Genomic DNA, 12,468 nt, shown 5'->3' with positions numbered 1-12,468 from the left:
GTCACCAGACAAGATTAAGAAATCCTTAGGGACGACCCTTCTCTGCCCCCTTCTGTCTTCCTCGTCTCCACCCCCTCTCCCTTTGCTTCCCTCCCTGCCTCCTGCTCGGCGATAAAACTCTAGAGGTCAATAAACTTGTCTCTGAGTCAAAGCTTTGAACTTGAAGTTTGGTTTAGGCTAACTCTGCTGGGCCTGCAGGAGTATCCAGGAAACGATAAAAATGGTGTTCCAGAAGAGTCAAAGCACAACCATGAGAACAAGTGTTCCAGACAAGCGTTTTCCACCTCGGCACCATGGACATCCTGGGCCACTTGATTCCCTGCGGGGTGGGCTGGCCTGTGCATTGTAGGGTGTTGAGCGACAATATCCCTGACTTGGACCCATCGGAGGCACTGCAGCCGTGAGCAACCACTGAAAATGTCCCTAGATGGTGCCCGGAGTTCCCTGGGGGCGTGAAATTCACCCTCACCCCTGCTAAACACCAGTGATCTACAAATGCACAGAACAACATGATAGAATCTCACCACTGACTTTTTTTTTTTTTTTAACTGTTTTTCAATGTTTATTTACCTTTGAGAGACAGAGAGAGACAGAGCGTGAGTGGGAGAGGGGAGAGAGAGAGGGAGACACAGAATCTGAAGCAGGCTCCAGGCTCTGAGCTGTCGGCACAGAGCCCGATGCGGGGCTCAAACCCATGATTCATGAGATCACGGCCCGAGCCGAAGTTGGATGCTTAACTGACTGAGCCACCCAGGTGCCCCTCACACACTTACTTTTGCACAGAAGATGCCAGATACTGAAGAGAGATACTGTGTGATTCCATTTATGTAAACTACAAAAACCAGCAAAGCCGAACAGGATAGTGGTTGCCCTTTGGGGAAGCGGGACAGACAGAGCCTGAGACCTTCCGGGACATTGCTTTTTTATTTTATTTATTTTAAAGTTCATTTATTTATCTTGAGAGAGAGAGATAGTGAGCTGGAGAGAGGCAGAGGGAGAGGGAGACAAGAGAATCCCAAGCAGGCTCTGCGTTCTCAGTGTGGAGACAGACCCAGGGCTCGAACTCACGACCCGTGAACATGAGATCATGACCTGAGCTGAAACCAAGACTCAGATGCTTAACTGACTGAGCCACCCAGGTGCCCTGCTTGCTTTTTTTGTTTCTGTTTTTGTTTTAAATCTAGATTCTGGGTACACTTAACGCTGTATGTGCTTTGCTGTATGTACGTTACACCTGAACTGAAAGTTGTGTGTGCATCGAGGAGGAGGCACATATTCAATGAACACATTTGGAGAATCAGAGAAGACTGTCTTCAAAAAAGAAAAATCCCGATGGCACAGGTTTGACCCCTTCCCAAGCCCTGGAGTGGACGGTTTATGAGCAGCTCTGTTTAAATGATTCTTACACAGTCCCCCCCAGCTGTTTCTAAAGCTGTGAACAATAAGTCTACTGAGCAGTGATCTGATTGTGGAGAACACGTTGTCAGCCTCTATACAAACACACACACTCTCTCTGTCTCTCTCACACATACACACACACCCCAAACAGAGATGTCACCGGGCCTGTGTTGAATTGAGTTTCCTGCCTTTGTGTTCTCCAGGCAGCCCTTTCGGAGGAGAGCGAACTAGAAACTGACACATGAAATGGACCCATAGGCCAGGTTGAGACTTAGGAAAACAAATGGCCCCTTTAATCTTCTGGAGGGGGGAGCAAATAATTGCCGAGTGCGACAATCAGCGTTTGCCTCTTTACGTTTTTTAAAGGAAAAGCTCAGCCTTAGCCCTCTGTCCTGAGTCCTCAACACGCGCACCAGCCCCATCTCAGCCCGGAGGGCCCTGGATTATTACCCGTCGGGCGCTTCGGGTCTTTACAAACAGCAGCACAGCCACGTGGGGTGCCCAAAGCAAAGGCTCCGGGGATTCTGTGTTTTCTTTAGCGCTTCCCTTTCAGGGAACCCCACGGAAGTTTCTGGAAGCAGGCAGGCCACAAGATGTGTCTGAGAGACCCCCAGTCTTCCTCCCAGAGGCCTCCTCAGGCATCAGCATTTGGGAAAAGCTGTGTGGATGTTTGCTGCAGCCTTCCCAGCTGGTCAGCATTTATAAAGCCGAGCACATCTGTTCTTCACTGCGAGCGTGGCGAAGGGGAGAGAGAAGAGAAACCCCAGACACGGGGATCGATCCCACCTAGTGCCAAGAGAAAACTGCTTCTAAGTCGGAGTCATGGGGAAGTGCTTCATTCCAGGGCAGAGAGTTCATCAAAATGCCCCTCTTGGCCACCTTCCTTCCCGCCTCCGCCTCCCCCCTTTCTTCTCTCTCTCTTTTTACAAGTCTCCAGGTTCCAGCCCGTCTTGAGATTTATGATGTGTTTCGCTTTGCAAACACCCTAAGAGCGGATTTGGGTGACAAAGAGCGGAGGGGGTCTGCAGAGAGAGCCTGTTGGTTGGAAAAGAGAGTGTCAGGTATAAGGAACACAGGATATTTTGCAGCATACGACAAGTTACAAATGCCCCCACGCGTGTGAAAAGCTCACAGCAACAGCCTCGGAGGCAGTTCACCCCCCCCCCCCCCCCCCCGCCCCGCCCCCCTCCGTCACATGCACAGAGAGGCGTGACGTGCTTGCAAACGCAGGCAAAAGACCCACGGGCGTGTGGCAGCGTGTTCCTACACGAGCAGGCCCACACCAGTGTAGAAAACCGGAGACAGACTCAACCCCGTTTGCAACATCAGAGCCGGATGGGGCTACGCGCCCCACGACGCAGGCACCTCCCCGGGGCTCCTCCGAAAAGTTGAAAGGAACGGCCTTGGAGGGAGCTGATTCGCTTCGTCTTCTTGTGCTTTCCTGGCAACGCAAAGGTCCTCCGCCACGCAGTCCGGGGGCCCGCAGACCGCGCACCGTTCTGCTTCTTAATAAGACCCCCAGGCCTCATAACAAAGCAGAAACCTCCAGAAACGGCATCTCCCCGAGCTCGGAGCCCGGGCCTGGCCCCCCGGGACCGTCTGGAGGCCTCTGTGCCTGCCTTCACAGCTGCTGCAGTAAAGTTTCCAAGGGGAACTTGGCACCTCCACAGTGTCACCGGAGACCCTGGCAGAAAGCGAGCGCAGGGATCGATGACCCAAGGCCACGTGACGGAGCAGGCCCTTGCCAGCCAGGACGGGGAATTACATGGGGGTCTCTCAGAGAGACCACATAAAAACTGGCCCCCAGCCTTCCATCCTTTTCTCTGAGATCTAAGTACAGATGGCTTGACATTCCTTCTGCATAGAGTTTCCTCAAAAGATTTGCCAGGAAGGAACATTTGGAAACTGCGTTTTAGGTATAATCCCGTCGGGGAGCCACTCTCGCCGGCTGGGTCTTGGGACCACAAAACGCTGCACGACCCACGTGCATGCTCCACGGACCCCACGTTGGGGAAACTGGATTCTCCACCCGCATCTTGTATCCCGTGCTGACCATGGCTTTTTGGCAACACTCGTGTCTCTGATCGCACGTTAATTACTACGCAGACATACTTACTGTGGGCACCGAGTTTCTGTGGCGGGGTCCTCTCCACACATGTTCACAATAAAAACACATTTTTTTTCCCCCTTCCCCTGACCCCTAGGGAAAAAAAAAAAAAAGGATGAACAGTTTCAAGATGCCGTTTTAATGGCATGAAAACGGAGTGTTCACTCTGCTTTGGTTCTGTTTTCTTTTCTACTTTTATTAAGAAAAAGCCTTTAAACCAAACATTCCTGGCTCGTGCTTGCGCTTCGCTTTGGCTTTTACGCGGAGAGAGAGACAGATTAGATTAGATTAAAGACGGAGGGACGCCTCGTGCGACCCATTCCATCTATAGGTAGTTGGGTCGATAGGGTGGGGGTGCACGCGCGCGTGTTTCTTCTCGTGGCTTTACTGACGGTCTTTTTACGGACGTGGTGTTCTGGTTTCTAGGAATGCATTTGTTCCTCCGGCTTCCTCCCTTCAAAAGTCTGCAGCCTTTGATTGTGGCCTGACTTTTAGGGGTCTGTGGCATTTGGAAGCAGGGGGGAAGGGGATAGTAAATCTTATTAATTCTACTCTTTAGCTTCTCCCAACTTCTCCAAACATTTTCCAAAAGCAGTAGCAATTTCCTCGCGGACTGTAGATGAAAGGGATTGTTTCAGAGACCCTCTCCCCCGCCCTGCCCCCCCCCCCCCAGGGCCCCAGGTTTGTCCGATGATGTCATAGAGGTAACCAAGGTAACACGCTGTGACATCACAACCCAAAGGCTACTGACCTTGGCCTGGAATTCAAAGGAAAAGCAGCCCATAAACTTCTAAAGCAGGCAGGAGATAAATATCCTTAGTCATAAAAGAACAAACGAAGTTTGGGGTGGGGGGGGGGGGTGGGGAAAAAAAAAAGAACTTTTTTTTTTTTTGTTTTGTTTGAAAGAAATACAGTAAAACAGTCTGCCAAATATTCCAGGAAGTGCCAGTGGCCATTTTGATGATGTGAACTAGACTTTAAAACAGAGGAAAAATGAACACGGTGAGGAAGGGTTGTTTACAGTATTAGAAATCATTAGGCAAAGCTTCCCCCAACTCTCATCTGTACAGTGAGCCAGAGCAGAGTAGAACAATAAGCCAACATCCGTTTCTGAGTGGGGGTGGGGGTGGGGGTGGGGTGGAGATCAGCTACCAGAAAAAAAGGGAGAACTTCAGGGAAGGTATTTGTCAGAAAGGGAAAGTGTTCCAGGCCACAGGGTAGCCTGGACTGGATCCTGGAACAGAAAAATGGGTGAAATTTCAATGAAATCTGGAGTTTAGCTAATAGGAATGGACCAGTGGTGATTTCTGAGCTTTGAGCAATGTCCTGGCTGGTCATGGGAGATGAGAACGTTAGGGGCAGCTGGGTGGCTCTCTTGGTCGAGCGACCGACTTCGGCCCAGGTCACGATCTCGCGGTTCGTGGGTTCGAGCCCCGCGTCGGGCTCTGTGCTGACAGCTCGGAGCCTGCTTCGGATTCTGTGTCTCCCCCTCTCTCTGCCCCTCCCCTGCTCATGCTCTGTGTCTCTCTCTCTCTCTCTCTCTCTCTCAATAATAAATAAACGTTAAAAAAATTTTTTTAAATGAAAGATATCTTTATTTATTTTTTTAACGGGCCGTTGTGCATTGCATGTCCTGGAAAGTCTTTTCATTTCTCGGGTCTGGAAATTCTGCTCGTCTCCAGGGGCTTGCAGCCATGTGCCCACGTGCTGGGTCGCTGTGGTGGGCGATGAGCTCGTGGCAAGCAGGTGGCTGGTTAGACACGCAGGAAGGAGGCAGAGGCCGGGAGTTACCTCTGGGCACCTTAAGAAAAGCAAAGGAAAGCAAAGGCAGTCTCCCGGGCCATCCCCGACTGTTCTTGTCCTCAGAACCTTGCGTGTGACACCTGGCCCCGATTTCACAGGAATGCTTTTTTCTCAAGACATCCAGAGGATAGGTTGATGACACAGCATGAGGGGCTGATCTCCAGACGCCCGTGGGGGTAGGAGGACAGCCCCGAAGTGGGAGAGGAGAGATCCCGTCCCTGCCTCCACACGGACTTGTCTAGGTATGGGGACAGCCAGTGCTGTCTGCCCCCCTGTTTTCCTTGCCTGCCAAATGGGGGTGTTGGACAACAGATCACATGGGCATATAGACTTCGTGTCAGATGCTGCTTTGGATCAACTGGCTGGGGACCTCCTGAACCTGAGATCCGGGAGAAGGAGTGCTGTGATCCATTAGTCATGTCTGCCATGGATGTGGGAAGGGAAAGGGGAGGCATGTTGTCAGACCAGATCCCTGTATGCTTGGTTCCAGACTGCTTTTCCCAATAGGCTCTTGTGCCTTCACCAGTATCCGTGTGGGCCAGTACAGAGAACACAGACCCTGGAGTCAGCCAGCCGTGGCTTCCCACTCCAGCTTTCCTCCTTGTACTGGTGGTTGTGTGGCATTTGACACGTAGGACATTTGGGGTGTCAAATCTGGCAAAAGGTGGCATTTGATATTTACAAGTAGGAACCACGGTGTAGGAGACAAGGTAACAGGCGACAAAACCAATGATGACATAGAGTGTTTTCAGAGTACTGAACGGGGTGACCTGACTCACGCCTAAGGGGCAGGCAAAGAAGACTTCCTGGAGGAAGTGGCACTTAAGCCAGATTCTGCAGGATGAGCGGGTATTCTCCTGGGGAAGGGAGCAGGGAGAGATGGGGTTGGAATTTGGCGGGGCTCAGATCAGGTGGGGCCTGCTTGGCCTTGTTGGGGAGAATTTGGGCTTTTTTCTGAGGGTAATAGGGAGCCATTGAGGAATGTTTTGCGAGGGAGTTGCGGCAACAAAAATGTCTTTCTGCCTCAGAGCTAAATTTGGGGTGAGGGTAAGACCGCAGGCCATTTGGAGCAGAGCAGGCAGACTGTTAAGTATTCGGGGGTTGGCTGGATGTGGGGGACTCCAGTCACCGAGCTCTCTGGACCTCATTATCATCATTTGTATGAAGTCGTTCGCCCCTACAGTCATTTGAGGTTTCAACGAGATGAGATGCTCACGGTGCTTACCATGGTATGCTGTAGGTGCTCGATAAATGCTAACCATATCCATTGCTTCCCAAAGAGTCCGGCAAGTCAACCAGGGATCCACAGATCCATTAGAAACAACGGTGAAATCGGGGGCACCTGGCTGGCTCAGTGGCTAAGCATCCGACCCCGGATTTCTGCCCAGGTTCTGATCTAACGGTTTGTGAGACTGAGCTCTGCGTCCAGCTCTGTGCTGTCAGCGTGGAGCCTGCTTGGGATTCTCTCTCTTCCTCTCTCTCTCTCTCTCTCTCTCTCTCTCTCTGCCCCTCCCCCACTCGCATGTGCACGGGCACGCTTTCTCTCTCAAAATAAAGAAATACACTTAAAGAAAATTGCTACAAAATGGTGAAATCAAGTTCCAGAGAGAGGGAAGGGATTGAGAGCCATTGAACAGCAAGTCAGTGGCATATTCAAGGTGTGACCCCAGCTTCTCCATTGTTCCTAATCCGGGGTCCCAATGCCACTCTCTTCCCCAGCCAGCCGGCCCTTCGGAGCTTCCTTGTGACCTGTGTTATTTGTTGTTAGAGGAACGTAAGGTCTCTGTGCTAAGTTGAATTGCATGTCCCTAGGAAAGATATGTTCAAGTGCTAACTAACCCAGATACCTGTGAATGTGATCTTCTTTGGAAGTAGGGTCTTTGCAGATGTAATCGAGTTAAGGCGAGGTCATACTGGGTTGGGGTGGGTCTTAATCCAACGGCTGGTGTCCTTATAAGAAGAGAGAAAGGAACATAGGCACCCATAAGGAGAACACCCTGTGAAGCAAAGGGATACAGTTACAAGGCCAAGGAGGGCCAAGGATCGCCAGGAAGCACCAGAAGCTAAGAGAGAGGCATGGAACGGATTCTCCCTCACAGCTTCCAAAAAGGAGCCAACCCCGTTGAGACCTTGATTTCTGACTCCTTGTCTCCAGGACCGTGCGAGAAGAATACACTCCTGCCGTTCTGGGCCCCCAGTTTGTGGAACCTTGTTACAGGAGCCCAGGGACACAAACGTAGTTCCCTAAGGGGGTGTCTCACTCTCAGATAGCATCAGCTACTGCCAACGTATTGGACCTGGGCTCTAGAGGACATTGGGAAAGGAGGGCAGGGGCCTGGGGGCCCGGGAGGGGGTTGTATCACAGGTGCTCTTAGAGTTATCTTGACCATGGCATGGTTTTCCGAGTGTGTCCGTCAGCTGTCGGCAATGTCCAGCCCGTGGGATGACTGGATGGTCAACCTTGAAGGATGACCCATCAGAGAGAAATGCAGGTGGTGGAGGGAGGGGAAATGGGCCACTCGTGTACAGATGAGAGGTTGCCCCTGGCCCCTGGAAGGACACGGCAGGAAAGCGATAGGATGACCGTCAGGATAATAATCACAACAGCAAATCCAACTGTTGGCTTCCTCCTCTTTGGACCAAGCCACCTTCGCCTCCCACCTAGATGACTCAGTGGCCTAACACTCCTCCCTGTCCCCAACCTGGACGCACTCTTCACTAGCCTCTGTTTTGTTCTTATTCTATTTTTTGTAAAGTCCCTTTTATTGAGGTATAATGTATACAGACCCACACGCACCCAGTTCAAGTGTGCGGTTCAACGAGTTGTGGTAAATGTATGCGTCCGTGTAACCACCGACACAATCAAGATACGGAACATGCATCATTGCAGAGCTCCCTCCCACCCTTCCCATCACCTGCTCACCTCCATCTATACAGTCAGGGCCCGGGCGACCGCTGATTTGCTGTCACTGTGGATGCGCTTGGTCATTTCTAGAGTTTCAGTTAGTGGCATCATCCAGTGTGAACTCCTTTATGTCTAGCTTCTTTTGCTCAGCATTGTGTTTTTGAGATCCGTTCACATTGTCGCATAGATGGATGGCGAGTTCCTTTTTTTGATGGTTGGCATTCCATTATATGGAAGGGCTGCGGTATATCCGTTGACCTGTGGATGGTGATTTGGGTCGTTCCCAGTTTTTGCCGATTGTGAATAATGCAGATACGAACATCCAAGTGTAAGACTTTGCAGGCGTATGATTTTTTCTTGGGTTGGTATCTGAGAGCGGAATTGCTGAGATGGATGGTTAAGTGTATGTGTAAGTTTTTTGTTTTTTGTTTTTTTTAATTTTTAAAATTTATTTTTGAGACAGAGAGAGACAGAGCATGAACGGGGGAGGGGCAGAGAGAGAGGGAGACACAGAATCGGAAGCAGGCTCCAGGCTCCGAGCCATCAGCCCAGAGCCCGACGCGGGGCTCGAACTCACGGACCGCGAGATCGTGACCTGAGCTGAAGTCGGACACTCAACCGACTGAGCCACCCAGGCGCCCCTGTATGTGTAAGTTTTTAACCTAAGGTGAACGAAAAGAAAAACTAAGAAGAAACTAAGCCTAAGAGCTCCAACTGTGTAATTTCCAGAAGAAAGCACGCTAGGAAATCTTCATGACGTCGGTGTAGGCACAGATATCTTAGGACGCAAAAAGCATGTAAGCCGTAAAATACAAATAAATGATCAATGGGACTTCATCAAGACTGTAATTCTACCACTCCTTGAAAGACCTTGTTGAGAAGTGTGATGTATGGAAGGGTTGAATCAGTATATCGTACCCCTGTAACTAATGTAACACTGTATGTTAAGTAACAGGAATTAAAATAAAAACTTAAAAAAAAATAATAAAAATCTCCCTATGGTAACAAAGGACATGTATCCAGAATATTAAAAAAAATTGTTTTTAATGTTCATTTATTTTTGAGAGAGAGCGAGGGAGCACAAGCAGGGGAGGGACAGAGAGAGAGAGAGAGAGAGAGAGAAGGAGACACAGAATCCAAAGCAAGCTCCAGGCTCCGAGCTGTCAGCACAGAGCCCGACGTGGGGCTCGAACTCATAAACCTGGAGGTCACAACCTGAGCCGAAGTGGTACGCTTAACGGACTGAGCCACCCAGGTGCCCCCATATCCAGAATATTGAAAAAAGTCCCATCACTCACTAATAAGAAGGCAAAGGACCCAACTTAAAAATGGGCAAAAGATTTTAACAAGCACTCCTCAGAAGATATGTGAGCAGTCAAAAAGTTCCTTAGAAAGTACTCAACACCAAAAGTCATCGGGAAAATGAAAATCACAACGAGATACCACTATTCACCCCCCCACGATGGCTAAAATTGAAAAGCATGACCAGTCCAAGGACAGACAAAGACGCGGGGCAGCCGGAAGGCCCAAAACCTGCTGGTGGGAACACAGAATGGTGTGGCCACTTTGAAAGACTTTGGCTTCGAGAAGGAGTATACCCAACTCTTGGAGTATACTCTTGGAGTATACCCAGCCTGCCTGGCGTGCAGATTTACCCTGGGTGAGCCTCAGTTTCCTGCTCTATGGAATGGGGGAGATGATACCAAGGGCCATTCTGTAGCATTCTCCAATTCATTATGTGAGGAAACACGTTCAAAACAAGGCCTGCCCCCCCCCCCCCCCCATGGAGTGGGGGCCGCTGAGCATCCTTAGAATGAGTCCTCGGGGACCAGGTAAACTCATTCTTGGAGTGGAGGGAGGCGACTCACGCCAAGTCACCAGGAAAGAGCAAAGAGCTGTGTGTGTGTCCAGAATCCAGAGTTCTGCCCTTTCACTTCCGGAGACTTTGGGCAAATTACTTCTCAGTTGATGGAATCTGTAAACATGGAAAAGCCACTCTCTTTTACAGAGTTACGGGGACACGCGGATGGCGAGGGGTGTTGAAAGGCACCAGGCACGGCGCCGGCACTCAGGGGGTCTGGGAGCAGAGGAAGTGAGTGGAGTTGTGCTCTGCCTGAGCTGTTGGAGTTTCTGAAACTGCCCACTTGGCTCCAGAAGAGAGAGATTCCCAGACGATTTAAGCGCCCGGGACATGCCTGAACTTGCAGGTGCCTTGTTGAATCCAAGGGGCCGTCGAGTTAAATGCGTTCGGGGAAAACGCCTCTGTGCATCTCGTAACCCTATCTGGACCGATGCAGGTTTCCTCCCCAGCCGAGGGAGGGGAACAGGAATCCTGGGCTTTTACGAGCCTCTGGGACCTCACCCACCCTTTATCTCATCTGCTGGTCACAATAGTCTGGGAGATAGCCCAGGCAGATGCTAATGTCCCCAAGATCCCCCGGAGAGATAGCTGGGGACTTCAAAAGGGACTGCATCTGACTGGTGGGCTGGAGGATGGGTGATTGCAACAAGCTTGCAAAGCCGCGAGGTCCCCTGGCCAGGGGACTGACAGGTCTTGGGCATTCATTCAGAGGAGCGATTGATCAGAGATGGCGATGGGGCCTTTTTGGCTTCGCACGGGTCTGCCAAGATGCTAAGTGAAGGAAGGGAAGTTGAACTCATGACAGATGATTGGGAAGGAAGTAAGGAAGCTGACGTTTACTGAGTTCCAGCTATGTACCGCAGGCCCCGCGGGGTAGGGCTCAAGATACCCATTTGACAGATGAAGAAATGGAGGCCTACAGCAGTGAAGTGTCCTGCGCCAGGGCCATCCAGCTGTTAAGAAGGCAGAGATTGGCCCCTGTAAGTGGTGACCTACCTTTCACTCCCAAGTTTCACTGAGTTGCATTTAACACCTACTCTGCCATTATACTTGGGCGGTGGGGGGTCCCGAACTCCCTGACCTCCTGTTTCCATCTCTGGGTACTCTTTCTTGACCTTGTTCTCTGGATTCCGGCCACCACCCACCCCCTCATTCCCTTCTTTGAATAAACCCTGTTCTCTCCTCCCCTGACAGCCTTTGCTTAGAAGACCCCTTCCTACCGAGTGCCTGCTTATCTTTCAGATTTCGCACATCTGGGGAAGTCCTCCCTGTTCTCCCAGACCCCAGGAAAAATTCAGATTTTTACTGCCGTGCCCATGACACGTCCTGTACTTCTCCACCACGAAACTCACTGCCCCGAAACATACCTGCGGCATCGTTAATGTTTGTGTGCCACGCTCGAAGACTCCAGCCCCACGAGGGTCGAGACCTCACCTGTCTCCTCCGGGGCTGCGTCCAAATACCGATGGAAAGGATGGGGAAGCTCGCAAGGGAGATCTGAGCCAAGCGAAAGGATCAGTGCACACCCAGATGAAGAGGAAGAGAGAAGAACCCAGAAGTCGGTAGCCTCCAAGAGGCCCTAGAAAGAGTCCTTCTCCTGCTGCCTGTCCCAGCTACAGCTACTCAGATTCCAGGCAAAGGTGAAGGGCCAGACATTCTCCAGGGCTCCCATTACGAAGCCAATATGTATTTTGTGTCCCATATGTTTATGGTTTTCCCTTTGAAGGCTGCCTGGAAAAGGCTAACAGTCATGGAAGTAACAAACACTTTGTCTTCTCTTCTCTTGCCAAAAGCAATCTTTAATCACCCCACCAAGTAATGGGCTCAGAATAGCATAATGGAAACAAAGTACTTAAAATACTTTCTTGGGTGGATAAACACAGCCGAGGGGGGGAAAAAAAAAACAAAAAAAACCAAGGCTGCCCAGCCCCAACCTTTTCACCGTACACACAGCTTAGGAGACGTGGAAGGAAGAGAAGAAATCTTTCCCAAACAAATAGGTAATTGTAAATAGCCAGAACACAGATAGTTTTTCATGATAGCATGGTGGGCTATGTCTTAGTATTTGCTGAATTCGTACCCTGCCCTCCCCCCCCACCCCCCAGCCCTCCCCTTTTAGCCCTGTCACCGAGTGACAAAAAGTAGGTCTGATGGGGGGGGGGGGGGTTCTCAGAGTCTTTGAGCGAGGTCTTTCTCAAATCTCTTTAGATGTGGGAACATTCTGGGAAGGGGACGGGTGGCGTTGGATGGATGTCCTTTGTGAATCTGAATGGTTGCCTTGTGTTTAGAAGAGGGGCATCTTTGCCGATCGATGCCCACTTTGGCTAAAGCCAAAGCTGGGAAGACAGTGGCAAACCTGTGTGGGTTATGGAATCCAGGATGCAGACTCCTACT

General features: G+C 50.7%; 1 long non-coding RNA gene across 1 annotated transcript; it reads right to left on the bottom strand.

Annotated features, from left to right (window-relative positions):
• Nucleotides 1-1,662: 1,662 nt before the first annotated feature.
• Nucleotides 1,663-3,599, bottom strand: LOC125914152 (uncharacterized). Its single transcript, XR_007455224.1, has 2 exons — nucleotides 3,515-3,599; nucleotides 1,663-2,433 (listed from the first exon to the last, which is right to left on the bottom strand). It is a non-coding gene; the product is annotated as an uncharacterized LOC125914152 (long non-coding RNA).
• Nucleotides 3,600-12,468: the final 8,869 nt, after the last annotated feature.

Source organism: Panthera uncia (assembly GCF_023721935.1).
Source record: "Panthera uncia isolate 11264 chromosome D3 unlocalized genomic scaffold, Puncia_PCG_1.0 HiC_scaffold_8, whole genome shotgun sequence".
Classification (NCBI taxonomy): domain Eukaryota; kingdom Metazoa; phylum Chordata; class Mammalia; order Carnivora; family Felidae; genus Panthera; species Panthera uncia.
This window is presented reverse-complemented; position numbering and strand designations above follow the sequence as displayed.